This window comes from Rattus norvegicus, chromosome 1, assembly GCF_036323735.1.
Source record: "Rattus norvegicus strain BN/NHsdMcwi chromosome 1, GRCr8, whole genome shotgun sequence".
Classification (NCBI taxonomy): Eukaryota; Metazoa; Chordata; class Mammalia; order Rodentia; family Muridae; genus Rattus; species Rattus norvegicus.
This window is the reverse complement of record NC_086019.1, coordinates 98,882,146-98,904,185: the sequence shown is the minus strand read 5'-3', so window position 1 is coordinate 98,904,185 and position 22,040 is coordinate 98,882,146. Positions and strand designations below refer to the sequence as shown.

The 22,040-nt window shown below is 44.1% G+C and overlaps 1 long non-coding RNA gene across 1 annotated transcript in view; it reads left to right on the top strand.

Annotated features, from left to right (window-relative positions):
- Positions 1-274: 274 nt before the first annotated feature.
- Positions 275-22,040, top strand: part of LOC134484891 (uncharacterized) — a 57,087-nt gene continuing 35,321 nt past the window's right edge. The window contains exons 1-2 of the long non-coding RNA XR_010062694.1: positions 275-368; positions 4,183-4,340. This is a non-coding gene — a long non-coding RNA (uncharacterized LOC134484891). The remainder of the gene's footprint in view (positions 369-4,182; positions 4,341-22,040) is intronic.

The window sequence follows — 22,040 nt, the reverse complement described above, 5'->3', positions numbered from 1 at the left end:
GGAGTCAGTTTTCTCTTTTCACCATGTGTGAAGTCTAGGGATTGTCCCTAAGTCATAAGCCTTGGCAACAAACTTTTACCCACTGAGACAGTTCACAAACCCACATGGTTTTAGTTCATACATGTATTTATAGGCTCCATTTTGCATTTGTACATGCTATAATAAGGTCAAAGTCCTGTCATAATTAGCCTGGACTGGGTAAAAAAGGCTGTTTATGACCTCACCACCACCACACTAAATTCCCCTGACACCTTTCCCCTGGTACCTAAGCTATGGCTCACAATGGGTTACAGCAATCACAGAAGACCATCTTGCCCTGAGGTTGGCAACCCCTGAGAGAGAAATGGGACTTGCCTTCTGAAACAGAGGTGAGTGTCCAAGCTTTGGGCCTCAAATGACAAGAGGACCAGGATTGCACCCTTGTTAAGAATGCAAAGTGTGATGTCATCTTTCAAAGAGTTCAAACCCTTGCCTCCCTCCCTCCCTCCTTCCTCTCTCTTTTCCCTTCCTCAGCATGAGAGATGTGCCACGGTCAGAATTTGAAAGCATTTTTTGAGAAAACAAGCTGGTTAATGTAGGGTCTTCAAATAAAGAAAGTTAAACACAGTAACATAGTGGAGCAATTGGAAAACCAAGGACGAGAAGCGCAGAGAGGCTAAGTGACTTATCCAGTGTCACACAGGGAATCAAGAGCATGAATGGGAATAGATCCCAGGTCTCCAAAGAGCCTGTGACTTTCTGAAGCTTACCTTTCATACTTCAACATCCCTCCCAAGGACTCCCTCGATGGCTAGTGTGCACCATGTGCTGGAATTTTACAAAGCTCTCTGAAGAAGAGTGGGCCCAAGTGAGCGCTGCCATAAACCAGGCTGTGGAGGGCTGGGAGGGAGGACATCTTTGTTAATGGCACCAAGGGCACCCTATTGCCTTCTGAGCCCAATTAGCTGCTTTCTAATTGCTCCCAAACTGCAGAATCCTTCAGGCCCAGGGACCTCTCCATTCAGATGTCCAGGAATGCAGAACTCCTGCCTCATCTACAGCTGTACTGCTGTTCATACAGCCAGGGACGGTGTGTGGCGGGCCAGTGAGCTTCCCGGTAGCAGTGGGCTGGACATGGTCCCATTTGCAGGTCTGTAGGGTCTGAGTACCAAAACCAAGGTTGAGATAGAGGCTCCGTCAGCAAGGCGGCCCATGCACGAGGGAAGCATGGCATGGAATTTGGAGCATCCGTTGTGGCGGTGACATTGTTCGTCTTGTGTCCAGCTAACCCCCTGTGCACATGAGAGAACTGAGTCCCGGCAGGAACGCGCCGGCTTCCTGCCATCATCTAGTCCAACCACATGAACTTGAACATGACAGACACTCAAACCCATGGCCCAACCTTTCCTCTATTTTGATGAGATAAAACATAGAAATGATATTATGTATTTGTAGGCTCTAGTTTAGACTTCATAATTGTGTTGGCATTTAAACACAGAAATTACCGGATGCTATTGTCGACAGAAATCCGGGTATGCTGTGCTTCCTGGGCGAATTACAGTATACACATGCCACTATGGCATTCAAGATGCGATCTGTGTCATACCCATGCCTTGAAACCTAAGCCTGGGTGAAAGATGCGAGGCCAATGTCTAGCTCTTTAATTAGACGCGAGTGGGGTATAAGATGTGTGTGGGGTATAAAGCACACATGCATTTCTCCAGTGATAACTCACTTTTATTAAAACGGACAATTTTGTCTGAATTTCCCTCCAGCACAAAAAGGAAAAGGCACGGGGTAGTGGTTTATGCCAGTAAGTTTGCAGAAAGGAAGGGAAGGTGGAAAGTGGCACATATCCCTAAAACAGAACCCTCAAGGTGCTCAACAATGAGGTTTTAATTTGCAAGGCTCCCCCCAGCTCCGCCTCGCTGCCACCCGATATCATCCCCACAGCTCAGCTTCCTGGGGGCTGAGAGCAACCTGTGCTGTGCCCCTTTAATGCAGGTACTCCTCTGGGTTCTGTGTTTCCCTGGGAAATGGCTGTGTACAGGGAGAGTGTAATTGGCAGGCTGTGACACTCCTGTCTGCAAGTGTCTCTCTAAGTGGAGTGCATTTCAGCCTTTATCTGGTGATGGCTGCTACCTGAGAAAGGCCCTGGGCCGTCTCAAAGGGCTTGTAGCAGCTAATTGTGCCTGTTAGGACCAGCAATTAGCCGGAGATCTCTGGACTTCGAAGCTCCAACACCCACCAGCTTTCAGCTCGTCTCTCTCTCTCTTTCACTTAACTAGCCGAGCCTAATAGGGGTGCTGAAGGACAGGAGGTGAGGTGCAGTCATGACAAGGAAGGTGGAGCTGGCTGGGGCCTCATCTAATGCCCCCTCTGAGCCCGGCACTCCGCCCCCTTGCAGGAGAAGCATGGAGAAGAAAGAGGCAACAGATGTCACTCTCTTGCTGTAAATACTCCCTGCTTCTTTGCAAGGCCAGGGTTGGTGTGTCATCCATCGGAACAGGGAGTCATGCCGCCCCTGTTTGTACAGTTTAAGTGCTAGTTGGAAGATGACAATAAAAACCTAATTAGGCTTTAGGTCATAAAGGAGATCGTACATGCCTGGTGTCAGCTGGTTACTATGGGCACACGATGGGTTCAGGGAAATGTGAAGCAGAATATCTGAAAATTAAGACAATAAATCAGCTTCATCGAAAAAACGACATGCATTTGCCCGTTAATTAAGGATAATAGTATCCTATAAGCTTTTGTGTACCATAGGTAATTTGTTATACTTTGCCGTAATTATATACATTGAGAATTAAAAATTCGGTTTATCTTAACAGGTAATGCATGAACACAGCTTTTCTTCTATTTCCAGAAAAAAAAAAAAAAAAAAAAAAAGCTAAAGGCTCACGTTCACCCAATCCCACACAGAGGCTTACACGATCTATTCTTGCCCACTGAATAAGGGTTAATTAATGAAGCCTCCTCACCTGCTGGTTTCCCATAAGAAGCAAGCAATTCTATCTCAAACACATTTGGCTTTATTTTTTAGCAGCCCACACCACCCATTGAATTTTTTTCTTTTTAATAAAGCAATAAATCCTAATATAATTTTAGGAAATGACCTTTCCCACTGAGGATTGCATGACAGGACTGTCAATCGAGGTATAGGGGGTGGGCATACAATCAGAATTTGGGGCAATCAAACTCATTGTCCCAAGACTCAGACTCAAGCACAGTAATGTAAGGAGAGAAAGACATCCCCTTAAGAGCCATTGAATTGTGTGTCATTTCCTGGAGAGATGTAAACAAATGACTGTTCAGCCCAGAAGAGGCAGCAGGACAAACCAAAGAAATTGCTTCACCCAAGCGTAGTGATGGGCAGTGGGGTTTCCACAATCTTTCTCAGATGGATCAAAGAAATAGGACAGCAGAGGAGTCAGGGTGGGGTACAAGACAGACTCAACCACCACCACTGCCAAGTCTCAAAGGTGGTGAAAGAGAGGAAGGGACCCTGAGCTGAGGAATGCAAGAGGTCAGTACAGGCCAAAACAGGCAAGGCAACAACACCCACCTGAGCCTTCAGACTAAATGCAGACCTACAGATGCCCTGGCTTTTAGCCTGGTGAAACTTATGTCACACGTGGAATCTACATAACTAGGCAATAGAGAACTTGGAGTGGTAAGTTGTTTGCTCTATGGTAATTCATCACAGCAGCAGAGTGCGAACTCTTTCTTTTGAGACTATGCAGCGGTTTGAAAAAAACGCCTCCATAGACCCACAGAGAGTGGTACTGTTAGGGGGTGTGGCTTGTCGGAGTAAGTGATCACAACGGGGTGGGCTTTTAGGTCTCAGATTCTCAAGCCATGCCCAGTGTGGTCACTTCCTGCTGTCTGCCTGTCCGGATGTAGAACTCTCAGCTAGTTCTCCAGCACCACGTCTGCCATGCTTTCCCCCATGATGATAATGGACCAAATGTCTGAAATGTACACCAGCCCTAATACGTGTTTTCCTTTGTAAGAGTTGCGTGTTTATGTGTCTCTTCGCAGCAACAAAACAATGACTAAGACAGGCTGTGTCTCCAAACTTGGTTGAGCTGAGGCTGAGCTCCTCTTTTTAAACATAAGAGAACCAAAAGGCATGCTGTTCCTGTAGGCCTGCATTAGCTGAATGGGTCACTGTGACCAAGCCATGTTTATTTTCTCTCACAGATTCAGAGGCATGAAAGGCATAGCCCAGTAGTTCACTTAATGTGGCCATGAGTGTATGAGGTGATGGCTTTTCACGTGGCTGCAAACCAGGAAGCAGAGGAGTCTGGAACAAGGGACTGAACCATAATCTTCAATGCCCCTGGGCTACTTTCTGCCAGGTAGGGGTCAGCTCCTAAAAGGCCTACAGCCTTCCAAAATCAGTGTCATTGGAGAAAAGACACTTCAAACCTAAGTCTCCCCCCAAACGGACCCCAGGAGACCCCAGAATCCAGGTGAGGTCACAGACCCCAGAATCCAGAGGAGGATCATCAAAACAGAGGAGCTGATGGACACCACCTTCCACTACCTATGGTTCCACCTAACTCCCATAACATTTGCCGACGTAGTGGTGATTGGCTTGGAAAAGTTTCCTTCTTCTCTCTCTCTCTTCCTTCTCTCCTCACCTTTCACTCAGCTCTTCTTCTTTTTTAAATTTAATTTTAATTTTCAAAGCACAAATGCTTAGATGGTCCAAACATTCACCATGTCCAAATCTCAATCTTCACTTTCCTAAAGAGGGACACACACATATCTGTCTGTCTGTCTGTCTGTCTGTCTGTCTATCTATCTATCTATCTATCTATCTATCTATCTATCTATCTATCTATTCAAACACATTTACTTATTCATTTAGTTTGTGTGCTTGTGTGTGGGTAGCGATACACTCATTGCATGGTGTGTGTGTATGTGTGTATGTGTGTGCATGTGTATGTGTATGTGTGTGTATGTGTGTGTATATGTGTATGTGTATGTATGTGTGTGCATTTATGTGTGTATGTATGTGTGTATGTGTACGTATTGTGTGTACATGTGTGTGTGCTTGTGTGTATGTGTGTGTGTTTGTGTGTATACAGTTATGTACACTGAAGGATTGTGGTATGCATGTACCAAAATCTAAAGAGACATTTCCTGAGAAAGTGATAGGGACAAGAAAATGTCAATCTCTCATCTACAGTGACTCACTCAGGCAGTGATAGGGAAGTCCTTACTCCAGCCTAGCTTTTAAATTGACCCCAGTGACCTTATGAATTCAAGACATACTTTCGGGTAGGCTTGCATTTTAGACATTTATTTTCTTATTTTATGTGTATGGTTGTTTTGCCTGCATGTATGTGTGCAGAGGTACAGACAGTTGTGAGTTTACAGGTAGGTTCTGGGAGTGAAACCTAGATCCTCTGAAAAAGCAAAAGTGCTCTTAACCAGAGAGCTGATTCTCCAGCCCTAGCCTTTACATTTTAACTTATTAAGATTGCATTCTGGTTTAAGCTGGCTGTTTCACTGTGTGCTTCTGTCTGCTCCCATGCAGTCTATGAACGTTTACTTTCTAATTTTTCACAGTCTTCTCTGTAGTTTGGAAGAGAGATGTGACCTTAATATTCCTCCTTAGTTATTCAAGATGCCTCCCCTAACTTGGGAACTCAGGAAGTTCTAAGGAATGCTTAGCCATGTGTGGAGATATTTTATATAAATATTAATTTTTATGTGTGTATGTATGTATGTATGTATGTATGTATGTATGTATGTATTTATGCTACATTGTGCATAGGTGCCTTTAGAGGCAAGAAGCCATTAGATGTCCTGCTGCTGGAGTTGCAGCCAATTATAAACCTCTTGACCCAGGTCCTGAAATCTGCACTCAGGTCTTCCAGAGAAGCAGAAGGACTTTTGAACACCCATCTCTCCAATCTCTGGACACCGTTTTTGGCATTACTCTGAGGGGGTGATAGGGTGGAGCTGCTCACAGTGTACAGAAAATTATTCAGAAAGGCTGTTGAACACTGTGTGACATTCTCCAATGTAGTCCATTATAAAAAAGCACCCTGCTCAGAACTCTGTGGTGTTGTCTTGGTCCATGTTACATTGCTGTTATGTTATGTTTGGGGATATGTTATTATCCCCAAGGCAGGATAATTTAAAAAGAGCAGACATTGATTTCTTACAGTTGTGAAGTTATGAAATCTGAGAGGGAGAGATCTCCAGCTGGCCTTGGCTATCTTGCTATGTCATCCCATGGGAGAAGGTAGGGGGTGACACAGTGCATGTGGCAGAGAAAGGACGTGAGAGCTTCTGGTAGAAGGAACCCATTCCCATGTCCCTTAGCCTTGACCTTAGTCCTGTCACGGCAGTTCTTGTGTTATAACCACCTCTCAACTGTCCCACCTCTTCACACTGCTACTCTGGTGCAGGGGTGGCAGGGAAGGGAATGCATTCAAACCGAGCGTACACACATGAACTTGGGGACACTTAAAGTAGGGCAAGCATAGGAGCTGAGAAACCTCCCCATGGAGGCAATAATTTTCATCCTTAATTGATCAAAATCTAATGCCAATTTGGTAACTTTACAAGTTTTTATTTAAATTCAACAAATCCTTCAAATCCTCAAGTTCCTCTGCACAATTTCAACTCACACGCTATCAACGTTCAAGACTCTTTATACATTAAAAAACCCTGCAAGACATTGCTGTTATTTTTGATACAGTCCGCTCCTCATTTAGATTTTTCCCAGAGTTCTGTATTCCTTCCTGCATCTCTGACCCTCCATCTGGAATCCTTTCCTTTCTGCCTGAACAGGCCCCTTTATCATTTCCTGTAGGAAAGATTTGTTTATGAGATGTTCTCTGCGGTTTTGTTTGTCCAAAAATGTCTCTACTGAACTTCATTTATGTCCTCCTGACATCTGGTGTGTTTCTGATGCTTCCATGTAGAAAAATGCTTGTCCCTTCACCCCGAGAGCGTCCCTCTACACAGCCACAGTGTAGAAGAAAAATGGATGTTCAATAATACTTAATATGGACTGCCTCTGTCTATACACTTTTTTATTATTTATTCTATGTCTATGTTTGTGCCTATGATGGGTATGTTCATGTGAATGAATGCAATGTCCATGGAGGCCACAAGAGGACATCAGATTACTCAGGGGCTGGAGTTACCACAAGGGTGCTAGAAACAGAACAGAGGACCTCGTGTTAGAGCAGCAAGGGCTTTGAACTTCTGAGCCTTCTCTCCAGCAGTCAACTCAAGTTTTTATTGTAACTGCCCGGCAAAATATGAAATTTGCCTTATAGTAAAATATAATGAAGCTCCATGTGTTGTCTAATATTCGTGTATCATCATCCAGATCCAGATCACAATTTTGGTACATCGTTTAAATCCCATTAAATGCATTTATACCCTCAATTGTCTAACATTTCTTGATGTCTAAAGAAGCATTAGGCATCTTTCTACCTTTTGAAGCTCCCCAGTAAATGATTGTTGTCTATAGTCAGTGTCTGAGTTGCTACTCTATTGATTTGGTAAGACCAAAGCAACTTATCAATGAAAAGTATTTAATTTGGGTCTCAGGGTTTCAGAGGGTTAGAGCCTGTCACCATCACAGCAGGAAACAGGCAGCCCTGGCATTGGAGCAGTAAAGCTGAGAACTTACACCCGATAAGCATGAGGGACAGGGACATAAGAGCTTTTGACACCTTAAAGCCCACTCCTGGTGGCCTACCTCTTTCAACAAGGCCACCTTCTCTAATCCTCCCTAAACAATTCTGCCAACCACGGACCAATGTTGATGCATATGAATCTATGGAGACGATCCTCACTCATACATTAGAGCCATCCTGTGTTACACACTTGTTACACAGTGAGTAACTTGTCACGCACACCCCAGAAAACAGCATAAGGGAGGAGAACAGCTTATTCTGCTTCGTGGCTTCTACCTGAGTTTGGTAACTCCATTGCTTCTCTCTGTGTTGAGGCTGAGCATCATGGAGGAAGGGCATGGTGGGCAGAGAAGAGCTCCTCCCCTTATGGTAGCCAGCAAGCAGAAAACAGAAGCAGAACACAGCAAACACCTTTTAAAGACAGGCTCCTAGAGGCGATCCACTCCCTGTCACCCCTGATGCATTGTTATCAAATGATGATCCCACTAGCAACCCCACTGATAGAAGAAACCTCACAGTCAGATCCCGTTGAAGATGTTGACGATGGTCACCTGAGGCTGGGGAGAGTAGCAGGAAGGGGTGAACAATATTGTTCTTGTGTTTTAAGAACAGCACTATTTACCCAGAGGAAAATCTCATATATTTTTTTCCAGATTATATCATCGTAAAGTAAAACACTTTGATCAGGAATGTTACTGCTGTGCTCATTGCCACACATACAAAGCACAGAATCTAACATGGTCTCTTGGCTCAGGAGTGACTACCTGTCCTCTTCAGCATGACCAGGACTCTATCAGAGTATTATTCCAGGATTCTTCCACTTCGGTGCTTTTTCATATCCACTGCTGCTTCTGTGGACTAGGACACGGGTATTTTCAATTTGTGTAATTCTTGTCCATACTAATCAGTGGTTGGCTATTTACTGAGAAAAAAACAAGACAACAAAACAACAACAATGACAACAACAACAACAACAAAATCTTAGTGCTATTTTGATGAGTTAAAAGCTGAAATATCTCCAGCATAAATAATGTTTTATCCTGTCTCTGATCCATTAGTTTTTTTGAAAGGATCCCTGACTTCCAATTTAAAAATAAAGATGTGGACTATATGTGTGATCCCCACTAAATGATTGCTATTGTTTCTAATTACTTGCTGTGAAGAGACACCATGACCAATGCAACTCTTATAAAGGAAAACATTGAATTGGGGATGGCTTACAGTTCCAGAGGTTCAGTCCATTATCGTCATGGTGAGAAGCATGGCAGCATGCAGGCAGACACAGTGCTGGAAAAGAAGGTGAGCATTCTACATCTTACTCCAAAGGTAACCAGGAGAGACAGTGTTCTACAGGCAACCAGTAGGAGGGTCTCTTTGGCCCTAGGAAAAGTCCAAAGCCCATCACCACAGTGATGTATTTCCTCCACACCAACTCCAACAAGGCCATACTCCTAATAGTGCCACTTCCTATGTGCCAAACATGTTCAAACCATCATGTTCCACTCCCTAGCCCCCACAGGTTTTTTTTCAAACATGTGAATTTATGTTGCCCATACATGGTGATAGCATAGTGAAAAATACATTTAGTTCAACTTCAAAAGCCCCCATAGTCTATAACAGCCTCAACAATGTCCAAAGTTCAAACTCTCTTCTGAGATTCATGCAATCTTCTAACTATAATCCCCTACAAAATCAAAATTAAAAAATAGATCACATAATTGCAACATCACAGGATATATATTACTATTCCCAAATGTCATAGGAAATACTGGACCAAAGCGAGACCAAAATATAGCTGGGCAAACTCTGCATCTCTATGTCTGATGTCCAGCTCCTTTTAGCTTTGTTGACTGTAACATAGTTTTGTCTCTTAGGCTGGTTCTACTCTATTAGCAGCTTTCCTCAGTAGGTATTCCACAGTTCTGGCATCCTGAACATCGTGAGGTCTTCAAGGCAACTTCAGCTTCACAGATCTTGTTCCAATGTCTGGGATCCACATGTGATCTTTTGGGCTCCTCTAAAGGGTTTAGATCACATCTCCAGCTTTGCCTTCTGTAGAACTCTAGGCTCCAGTTGACTCCATTCTACTGCTGCTGCTATTCTTGGTGGTCATCCCATGGTATAGGCATCTCCAATATGTTGGGTTCTTTTGCTACAACTAGGCTTCACCAATAGCCTCTCATAGGCCCTCTTCATGGTGCCAAGTTTCAACTTCTTTGCATGACTCCTTCAGTCCTGGACCATAGACTGCAACTGAGGCTGCACCTTCACCATGGCCATTCCTGACCTTTCACAGTGCTGAGCCTCAGCTGCTCTCCATGACCCCTTCATGCCTTCAAAACCAGTACTACCTGGGTGACTCTTACACATTACCAAGTACAGCTGCAGCATGAGGTCCTTGGCTCTCTCTACAGCATAACTTCTTTGTGTTTTCAGAAAACACTATCCAGAGGATTTAACTTCAGTAATGAAGACAGTCTATTATGGGCAGCAAGGAGGAGGGTCTTTTGGGCCCTGGGTAGAGCTTACATAAAGTACCTCAAAGCCTACCCCAACAGTGACTCACTTTCTCCAACAAGGCCACACCTATTCCAACAAGGCCACACCTATTCCAACAAGGCCACACCTATTCCAACAAGGCCACACCTATTCCAACAAGGCCACACCTCCTAATAGTGCTACTTCCCATGGGCCAAGAATATTCAAATCACCACACTTTCAGTGAAAGAAATTAGGGAATACATTTCCTTTACAATCTTGTGATGATAATGATAGCTTCCAATTCAATAGTCTCGAATTCACTTTCCCATCCTATAATGAAGAAGGTACAAGATGGCGGTGACATTTTTACACATGTTCCTTCTTCTGTAGCAAACAGAATATTTTCAGATCTACTCACATCATCACTGTGAACAAACCTTCTAAAATGAAAGTCAGGGCTATTGTTCAAGTTTTTGTTTGAACTTGAGTTCTGTTCTCAGTGTTTCTTTTCCCAGTAGTAACAGTAGAAATGCAAAGTGCAGTTAGTTTAATTAACATGCTTCTATGTACATATTTCCACATTTATAAAAGTAATTTATTTTCTTTTTATTCATATGTGCCTGAGTTTGCATGAGTATGGTGTGTGTGTGTGTATTTGTGTGTGTGTGTGTGTGTATTTGTGTGTGTGTGTGTGTGTGTGTGTGTGTGTGTGTGTGTGTGTGTGTAGAGTTCATGGAAGTCAGAAGAGGATATTGGATACCCTGGATCTGGAATTATAGAAGTTTGTGATATGCTTTGAGTACAGGTTGCCAAACTCAGAGCCTCTGGAAGAGCAACAGTAAGTGCTCTTAATCGATGAGCCATTTTATATATCATTTTATTTTCATATACATTTGACAGGTTTCTAATATATACTAAAGATTGACTGACATGTCTACCATGATTACCAGATTACTGGCCATTCCAGCCAGTAGTGGTGGCACATACCTTTAATCCCAGCACTCAGAAGGCAGAGCCTGATGGATCTCTGAGTTTGAGGCCAGTCAGTCTACAGAGCATGTTCCAGGACATCCAGGGTTACAGAGAGAAACTCTGTCTTGAAAAACCAACCCAACCCAACCAGCCAAACAACAGATTATTGGACTTTCCATCGGGAGACAGCTACTCTTGGACTAGCTGGACCACAGCCTTTAAGCCACTCTAGTAAATCTAATAAATCTATATTATACATGAGATGATGATTCTATCAATTCTGCTCCTTTAGACAATCCTGATACAGACTATGCTACCAAAAGTAGTTCTAGAGCAACAGAAGTGTGAGGATGAATTTTTTAAGTACAGACTATATAATTTGGTGACATCTACAGTTACTGAAGCCTTTCCTAGAAGCATGGAGATCACTAGAAACCTACACTGTGAAGAATTTAACAAACTTATCTAGACAAATGCATTTGATTATCCCGAGTTTCACCTAAAATTATCCACCTCTTATGAGAGGCAAGGAATTTATGACTCTATACATAAAACTTTTGACACTTTGTGGAAAAATAAGGTGAATAATGGTGCTGGTTGGTTGCTCCCAGCATCTAGCATTAGATAAATTGACCAAGGAAATGAGTGAGCTCCACTGTGGCAGAAACACCCTGCTGTGGACAGTAAATAGAAAGGAAGGAATGGAGGAAGTAGGAGTGGCTAGGAGAGGAAGTAGTGGTTATAGATGAGGAGGTCCAAGGAAGTGGCAGGCCATGAATGGAGTCTGCAATACTGAGTCCTTGAAGCCAGGAAGCACCTTCAGAAGTGCTGTCAGAGGGATCATGGATCACCTTGGCCCTCATCAGCCTGCCTCTACTGAAATAGAGGTGATTGTGGCTGCTCCTGAAATCCCCTTCTGGGGACCCTAAGCACTTACTTGAACCTCAAAAAAGATGTTGAAACAGATATGGACATTTGTATGCAGTTGTCACGTGATCGTCTATAGTGGCTAGAATTCTTGAAAGGAACATAACTGATAGAATGATCACACCCCTTCCCCCCCACAACACGCACACACACACATAATATATAATTAATTTATTAGGGTTGGTATATAGACTGATCTGGGTAGTCCAACATTGTCTGTCTCCTGACAGAAAAGGTCAAGAATCTAGTAGTTGTTTAGTCCATGAGCCTGGATGTCTCATCAGTCCCAATCTAGTACCAAAGTGTCTGGGAATTACCAGACATCGGCTGCTTGCTCTTCAGTCTAGTCGACACTGAAATCCCCAAAACTTCCTTGAAGGCATCTTTTGATGTTGCCGTGTCCCTGTAATTAAAGTCAATCCAGGAAGGATGTTAAAGGGCCTAGACCCCTGAGCTGACCCAAAGAACAAAAGCATATCCAGAAACAAGGATGAGTGTTGAGTGGCACCTGGGCATCTTATTTATGTCCACATGGACTCCCTTTGTCCAGAAGAGAACCCTGAGAGTATGGCAGACTATAAACTCTGTAATAGTTATTTATCTCATACTTGGCCATGTGGCAAAATGGCCAAGAGAGGCTTAAAGGAGTTGTTCTTTTTGTTTTGCTTTGTTTTGTTTTCATCTTGGCTCACAGTTTTCTGAGATCTCAGTCCTTCATTGTGATGAAGATGTGATTCTGGAAGGGCAGCTGCCTACATCGTACTGACACAAGTGTGAAACATCTGGTCACATCATGGCAGCTAATTAGGAAGCAGATCATAGACTTACAGCACCTGCTTCCAGGGACCTACTTCCACCAGCCAGTGTCCATTTCTCAAAAGCCCAAAGCCTTTCACAACATCACTACCCCAATAGAGACAAAACATTTCAATTGAGCCTGTAAGAGGCCTCCCAGATCTGATTCACAGCTGCTATCAGGACAGGTCAGATTGTTAGCACATGGACAAACTAAGTATGTTTGCCAAGTGAAATTTATGGCACCGACCTCACTCTGCCTGTACATTACCAAGACTTTCAAACACTTTCTCCTTCTTTCCTTCCTTCCTTCCTTCCTTCCTTCCTTCCTTCCTTCCTTCCTTCCTTCCTTCCTTCCCTCTTTAAAGAGCTGGCAGCCCCTCATCCATTGTCTTCAGTTGCTTTTCTTTGGGGTGGGCAGCCCCTCTCTGACCTCCTCAGACCCTCCAGTCTCCTGAGGGGGTGAAACTGGATCTTTTGTTGCCTCATTCCGAGCAGTGGAGAACTGAAGCCTTCTCACCATTTATGAAAAAAATGTAAATGGCGACAAAAGCTATTTTTATAATGTTTTTATCTATTCTGTGGCTGACATCAATAACACATAACAGTTCCATTGACATTGTATCACATCCAATGGGCCCAGTGACCTGATTCAATGTCAGGAGACGAGTCTCGTACATCATCTCTGTGGCTGAATTGCAGCAGATCCATTAGCGACTCTCTCACCCCAGCAAGGCTCCAGAACCAATGCTAAGTCCATTTCAAAGTCTGTCTCCTTCCTGGCCTTCCATTTTCATAACTCTCTTCTCTCTGACCATGGGGGTGCTCAGGCTTTACTCTGGGCTTTTAAATCACCAAGTCCATGGAGTCAACACGGGGTTGACAGTTCTTGAAGGTTAAGACAAGTCTGTGAACATGGAGCTGAGTATGCTCTATAGTAAAAACTCAGGTCATAAACGTGTGGGAAAGTTTGGAAGAGGAAAGGCTAGAATGGGGCACTTGGCTCAGCTGCAGCGCATGGCAAATGTTCCTGATCGGTGTGAGGGAGCTATGTCTCGAAGCATTGACACCAGTCTATCAGCCACAGCTCAGAGGCTTCCTTGACAGGGGAAAGTTGATGTGACAGTAGCTAGTACCACTGGGATTGGGGTCAGGAGGAAAGCAATACAAAGATGTTAGAACACTTTGCAGAATGAAGAGCGACTATGGGCAAGCTCTCCGCTGTAGATTTGGTGCCAGGATCTGCAAGCTGGGAGCCACATGTAGTAGAAGAGAAAAGACACACAAGGCTACACACTCCGCCAGCCAGGACCGCTTCATCTCCTCAGCTCTGTACAATAGGAATAAACATTAACTTTGCAGCTTTACACGGGTTTAAGGGACCCTTTGCTAATATTGCAATATATCTGTCATTTGTCTCACTAGTAAGCCTGTTTAGTAGTCAAAACTGTAGAAAATTGAATATACACTTACTGTATGAAAATGATATGCTTGGTTAGTGATAGTTTAGAAAAAATAAGTACATCTATCATAGAGGAGCAGGTTGTCAGGTCTTTATATGTAAGAAAAATATTGAACACAAATGTGATAAATGTTGGGTTCCGTTTACAAAAGTTGCTGGGCAGAGTTGGCTTATAGTAAGTTCTTCTAAGCAAGGAGGAAGGGGAAGGGAAAGAGAGACAATAGGAAGAAGAAAACAAGAGAAAAGGAAGTGGAGAATTGAGAGAAGGTGGGTAGAGAGGAGATGGATGGGCGGGTAGACGTCAATAAACAGTCAGAAAGAACACCAAGATGCTTCTACTCCAACTCTGCAGTCACAACCAACTACATACAGCTCTCTTTCTCTCTCTGCTGCTTGGAATGGCTCTGTGGGAAAAGGGATTGCCATGCCAAAGATAGGATCTGAGTTCTAATTCTGACACTACCCATAAAAAGTAGAGAGCATCTGCAATCCCGGTACCTCTATGGTCACATGCAGTTTAAGGGAGGAAACCTCCTTTGCTTCAGAAATAAGGGACGTCCTCTGCCTGAAATTAATCCTCCACTGTGTGGAAGGGAAATGCATAACCAGAATTTGTTTTCCTGGTCACTAGGACAGGCAACTGAAAAAGCTCTCACCGTAGCCTTGAGTTGGGAATTAGGTAACTCAAGCTAAGTAGCTTGAGTCAGTGATGGCGCTGAGGACTCCAGCCACAGAGTTATTTTAAAAATGTCTCAGATGGAAAGGAAACATATTTAAAAACTGCTGAGTGCTCAGATGGGGCCATGGGGCCCTGGGGTATATGGTGTCGAAGGTCAGAGCCTGCAGTGCATGGGTGTGGAAGGAAAGAGACTTGGGTGCATGGATATAAAAAGCAGAACCTGCTACAGCAACCAGCTTCCTTTGCTGGCCCTGGGACTGAGAAAATGCCTGTCAGCTCTAAGGTCGGGAAAACTGTAAATGTGGTAGGAGACGTCACTCTCAGTAGAGAAGGTGTATAGCTGGGTGTTGAGCACTGAGCTAGAAAGGACCCCAAGGTCAAATGTGTCTATACACATTTATTCGAAGCACAGAAATAAAGTATTTGAGGAGAATGGTCAAGTAAAGCTGGGGAAGGTTTGTGGGGCAGTCTCTTATCCTGTGAGCAACAACTGAAATCAAGTTTAAACTGCTCCCTCTGGGATTTCATGAATAAGGAGCATGAGGGTGTCTGAGGTTGGTAGAAGGAAGGGGTTTAGGTGCTCTTCAAAAGATCAGCCATGGATGAGCAGGATTGGTTGACGGGAAAGGGGCAATTCTGCTTTCAGCTAACCCCCCTTCCTCATCCACAGAGGACCTTGTCCCCTGGCTGGCAACCCTGTGTGAGGAAATCCCCTAGAGCAAGCTGAGGTGCCAGGGCATAGGACAGGGCTGGAGGAGCACAGGCAGCCAAGGACAGCCTGGAGGGGTCCCCAAGTTTGCAGAAAAGAGCAACTCTGACCTCAAACCATTCATATTTAGATGGTGAATAAAGTTTTGTTCTTTTGATTTTCCCAACACCTACTCCCTCTATTAGAGCAATTTTGTTCCTAACCATAGCAAGAAATACCTAAGTCTTGTCTTCCCAGGGCAGCCACGGAGCTCCCCATAGGACAGTAATTTATGGCTAGAAGAGGTCTTCTTCTCCAGACCACAGCAGCCCCGTAGGCTCCCTGCCAAATGGCCTCAAGCCCACTCTTCCAGATCTCCGCTGACCTCCTCCTTGGATCCAACCTCCCAAATGCAGACCACACACTCTGGCTTGGAGTCAGGGCCAAGGGTCTACAGTTTGCAACTGGAGTGGACAGAGTTTGGACATGCAGCCTGGTGTCCATATGTGTGAGGAAAAGGGAGGGTCCTTACAATGATTAGCATAGGGGGAAAGAGATTGAGCAGGGCGCTGTGAGGGACTGGTCTGGCACATTCTCCATGTGTGGCCAAAGCATCGAAGTCTTTGGGGAATTCTAAACTCAAGTCTGACTTTACAGCTTGTCCTGAATCTGTTGTCTATACAAGCGGACATTGCTTATTTTATGTAGTGGCTTCTAGCTTGACTGTTATATTAGAAATGCCTGGGTCTATAGGCTGGGGCTGCAGCAGTAACCCTGAAACAACATCCTCTCCCTTACAATGTGCAGTTGGTGGGACAGGGAATCCGCCGTCATCCTCCCATAGGAGCAATGAGGACCCTTGAGCTCACATCTGCAAGCGTATTCTTTTCTTTCTAAGTCAACAGTCGGGTCGTGTGGCCTGAAGACAAGCAATTGTACTCTTTCTTCTTAAACTTCAGAGCAGATGGAGGCATGCGGGCTGGAACTGTTGGAAGTGAAGCTCATGCTAGCGAGACTGGACTACTTAGCCTTGTTCTCCAGATACCCTGATCCATAGTTCTATAAGCTTCTTGGTAGCTTCTTCTGTCTGGCAATTTGCTAGCAGGTCTTTGCTTCCCATTGAGAAACCTGGGTCTGTCCGACATTGACATCAAGAAATGCATCCAATTCTGGTACCCAGGAGTCCAAGCTGCAGAGGCTTTGAAAGCTGCTTAGTTTTCTTCAAATAAAAAGTCCAAGTGCATCAGTGGGGGTCTCCTCAGCTACTGGTGCCCAAGCCATAAGAGACAGGAGAAAGGAGAACAATGAAGATGTGAGGCATTGGGCCCAGGGGAAGCAGATGTTCCTGGAACTTGAGGGTGGGGCTCTGGATGCTGTCCTTATGCCAAAGGCAACTCTATATTCTACGATGTTTAATGGGTCCAGGATGACCCTAAGCAGTCTGACTCACAGACAAGAAACTTCCAACTCAGAGGAACTGCTTTGGGGTTGGTTGTGTTGCTATGAGCCAAATACCTGATGCAAATAACTTCCAGGAGGAAATATTTGTCTTAACCTACAGTACCAGAGGCTGTAGAATATCATCATGGTGGCAATTGTAGAGGGGAGAACAAATGAATCGCCTCAAGTTAGATGGAAAGCAGAGAGGGAGGAAGAGGGAAAGGTGAAAGCAGGGGAGAGAGTAGCGTTTCTGAATGAGAATGTTCCTCCTAGGCTCAGATATTTGAACACTTGGTTCCCGGTTGGTGTTAGGGGAAGTTGAGGAGGTGAGACCTTGCTAAAAAAAAAAAAGTAACTGGAGCTAGGCTTGCTCCACTTCCCCTTTTCTGTTTCTGTCTCATGTGTGTGGCTAAGGGTGTGAGTCCTCAGCTTCCTGCCCTCGTTGACACTTGCTGCCATGTTTCCTTGTCACAACGGACTCTTAATTCTCTTGAACCAAAAGCTAGAAATAAAGTCTTATTTCCTTGAGTTCCTGTGCCTATGATGTTTTTCACAACAATAGTGCACGCACGCACGTACACACACACACACACACACACACACACAGAGAGAGAGAGAGAGAGAGAGAGAGAGAGTTTGTAAGAGAGTTGGGGCAGGTGGGGCTGAAAGAAAGGGGCCAAAGATACATCTTCAAAGATGACTTCACCTCCTCCAGTGACCTATTTCTTTGACCTTGGGCTTACCTGGAGATTTTTCCACAATTTTCTGAAAGAATATCACCATCTCAGGACCAACAATCCAACACATGAGTCTGTGGGGACCTGGCAAAATGAAACCCTAATAGTGCTTCAAGCTCAGATTGGTGGCACTGGACTGTCCCGTAGCTCTCTGAGTGCTTGAAGGTGGCAGTGAATTAACGTCTACTCTCAAAGAGCTCAGAGGCCATTCACTGCTTTCCAGGCCTTCCTAAGGGCTGCCCCACTCCTTGCTTTCTAGAAAGTCTTTGGATGTTGTAGAGATGGCTCAGGGGTTGAGAGCACTTGTTGCTCTGGACGGGGACCAGAGTTCAGTGCCAAGTGCCCATGCTGTGCAGCTTACGAACGTCTCTAACTCCAGCTCCAGAGGATCTGACATCTCTTTTTGGTCTTCTCAAGCACCATCACACACACACACACACACACACACACACATACACACACACACACGAAGTTATAATAAACTTTAAGGGAAAAAAGACTGTTTATGTCAGCCAGCACCCCATAGTCTACTATTTATAAAACACATTTTAAAAATTCAGATAAAAAAAAAAAAGACATCACATTTCTCAGAACCTGAAGAACTTCCACCCTTAGCTGCTTCCCTTGCCGACTGCAACCGCAGTGTGGCCCAAGGTTGGCTCAGTTTAATTCGACTTGGCAGAACTAGATTCTGGCTAAAGTATCTTCCAAGCTGAGGGCAGACTAAGCCTCCAGAGGAAAGACACGGGACTGGATTGTGAAGTTGTGGTGCTCCAGTTGCTTTTCTGGCTTCTCCGAGTTGGAAGGTTCTGGAACGGGCAATGGTGGGGACACTGGGGGCTTTGTGAGTTTGCTCTGTCAGTCATTGCCCCCTCTGCGTATGATGGAGGGCGCCAGACAGTGAGATGTGTTTTGCTGCAGGCAGCAACTGATGCGATGTAGTTACTGTACATTAAAATAGATGGAGTCTGGATGTGGAAGCAGAGCAGCCCTAGCTGAGAAGGGAGACATCACCTCACACAGCCTGGGTGTGTGCCTGGAAGCAGATGCCAGTCTCAGAATGTGGCACTTGCGCCAAAAAAGTATAAATAAACACCTCACTGCAGGGAGAAAGGAGTCTTTAAGGGGCAGAGGAGGATAGAGACAAACCAGAAACTATGATCAGAGGAACCTTCTTCCAGTGGGACAAATTGGGATTATCTTTAAAAAAAAACCAAACCAAAGCCATGCCAGTTCTTTTGGAAAAGGTTAGAGGTTGGTGGGATGGACAAGGGGCGGGGTGAAAGGAGAGAAGCAAGTGTTCTAAGGCTTGAGTTAGCAACTTGTGGCAGGCGGGATCAAAGAGGTGGATTCTCCATGTGGGAAAATCCTAGCAGAGGGTAAGGCCAGGGATCTTGGGGGCTTTGAAAACTGAGATGCATATGGCTTTAACGTAGATGCTGGGGAATGGCTGGTTGTTGAGAAGGTCCAGCTTCAGTGGAGGAAGCTGTACTAGAAAAAAGGAAGGGAGCCTCCCATGTGCTCTCTGGTGGACTTGGGGAAACACAGAGAAGGCCATGCTGAGATAGCAGGGCATGTGTAAATGGAGAGGAGACAGAGCGACCACTCTGGAGCTAATAAACACCTACTTAGGGTAATTTGCAGACTCCTCTACCTACACACACACATACACACACACACACACACACTCTCTCTCTCTCTCTCCCACATACATACTCATGCACACTCACATATACATATTTGCACACACAGACAACATACACACTTGGACATACACACATACTAACACATACACTCATATACTCATATATGCACACACACAAATACACACTTGCACACATATACTCACACACACATACACACACTTGTGCACATACATACACATTCACATATACATATGCACACACAGACACAGGCACATATACAGACACTTGCACCACAGACACACACAGGCACGAAAACCTCCATGAATATGCATATGCCTACACACTCTCTCAAGGAAGGAAAAACACAAATGTAGAAGAAAGGAAATAAGGCCAGCAGACATTAATGTGATTAGCTGGAAGGAATTTACCCCCAATAGCAGTCTGTTTAGAGGTATGAAGAGAAACAAGAAAAACAGCAATAATAATATTGCCTGACTTTTGTCTTTGACAGATCAATAGAAGGAAAAAAATGATATAATGTGAAATAGTATTTTATCTCTCTCACACACACACACACACACAAAAAAAACAGTTCCATAACATCCATGTAAAATATATTATAGGTTGATTTATGTGAGTCCGCAAAAAATACCAACAAAACTCATAAAATACCCAGAAATGTATCTTTCATACCTAACCAAAATATAAAGGAATAATGACAAATAGTTTTTTTTAAAAGCAATAACTATTAGTAAGCTAAGCGACACTCGGTATCTGTCAAGTGGAAATTCAAATTTTAATTGTATAGTTATATAAAAATATCATGTAAAGCTATTAAATCTCAGGAACAGTTTCTCTCACTGAGAAGTTTACAGTATTATGTGTTTTATGGTGTAAGAGGACTTTAGAAAGTTTGTATTAACTCAAAGGCTTAGAGACACAAGTACAGAATAGCACTCAGGTACAGTGGCATGGGACTTATGGAGCTGAGGCAGGAAACAAAGAGTTTAAGGCTAGCCTGGGCTACATTGTGAAACTCTACCTCAAAACAATGAAAGAACAAGGCTTATTTATCATCATCATCATCACCATCACCATCACCATCACCATCACCATCATCACCATCATCAACAACGAAACACTTACATTTGTTGATTACGATTTTCCCCAGAATGGTTTCAGGATAGTTTTGCCCTAGATGCCCCTGGAGTAGTGATGTGAGAAGACAGAGGGCAGAGACAGTAATTGGATTAATTGGGTCTGAAACTTGTATCCCTCTCTGGGTTCAAGCGGGCCATTTCTTCCGCCAACTGAGAAGCCTTCAGTTCTGATTGTAAATAAGACATTAATGAAAGTATCAAAGACAACACTGAGACTGCATAAAAAATGAGCAGTTCACACCTTTTTTTCAAAGTTAACTTTGTTTCAGCTTAAAAACCTGATAAATGTTTTCAATTAACAGTTACAGAAAAAGAAAATTATATTGCAAATTCATGCAAAAATCTTCCCTTAAAAAAAAATCACTTGCCTAATTGCACAAATCAATTTTTCAGACTGAGAAATCGACTCCGAAATAGAACATACAGATATTACTTAAATTGTCCGTAGGTAGGGTCAGGTCTGCAGGGTCATCTGCCCTGCTTCTGCTTCATGAGAATAAAAGGAAGCAAGGGTTATCGAAACCCAGTCTTGGAGGAGCCCATGCTGCTACATAAAGAACTCAGTCTGGTGCATGGGATGTGTGAGCACAAAGGAGGTACCTCAGACTTAGGACTTCCTCCTCTCTTGCAAATGAATAAGGAACTTTTTCATTAGGGAGATGCAGACCTTCTGACCTCTGAGAGCACCAGGCATGTACACATACATACATGCAAAAAAACAAACCCAACACATAAAATAAAATAAATAAATCTAACAAAAGAGCACCCAAGCAATGATTAGTAAACATGTGACTCCTGTGTTCGAATCTGACATTTGGATGTCTACTTGATAGATACTGAGGGTACCATAGTCCAAGTCCATAGCTGTCCTTGCCTTCATCACCACCACCATCACCACCACCACCACCACCACCACCACCACCACCATCACCACCATCACCACCATCATCATTATCCCCATTGTCATTGTTGTCATCCTGGTGTGTGGATCTTGATGTGAGACTGCAAGGCCTGGATGCTAAATCGTCCTGGCTTTAGTGGCTATTTGACTTTGAAAGATTGTCTCTGTCCTTTAGACCCCATATTACATATGTGTGGTTAAGTAGGTGTGTTTAGCACCGGATTCTCTTCTCAGCACTACATACTCCATGTGCTTGCCCTATTCTCATGGTCCATGATGCCTTCCAGGCTTTGGGGCACAGACAGGGCACACCTGACTCCTGATCTCAGAAAGGCAGAGAGAGAAGGACCTTGAATTTGAGGACCTACCTCCAAAAGCAAAACCAAAGAGTATGCGAATCAATCGAAGACAACACAAGGACACACAGAGGCTGCCTGGCCAACTGGTTAATGCTGGCTGACTTTGTTGGTGGAAAGGTAAGGAAAGGATAGGGAAAGAGA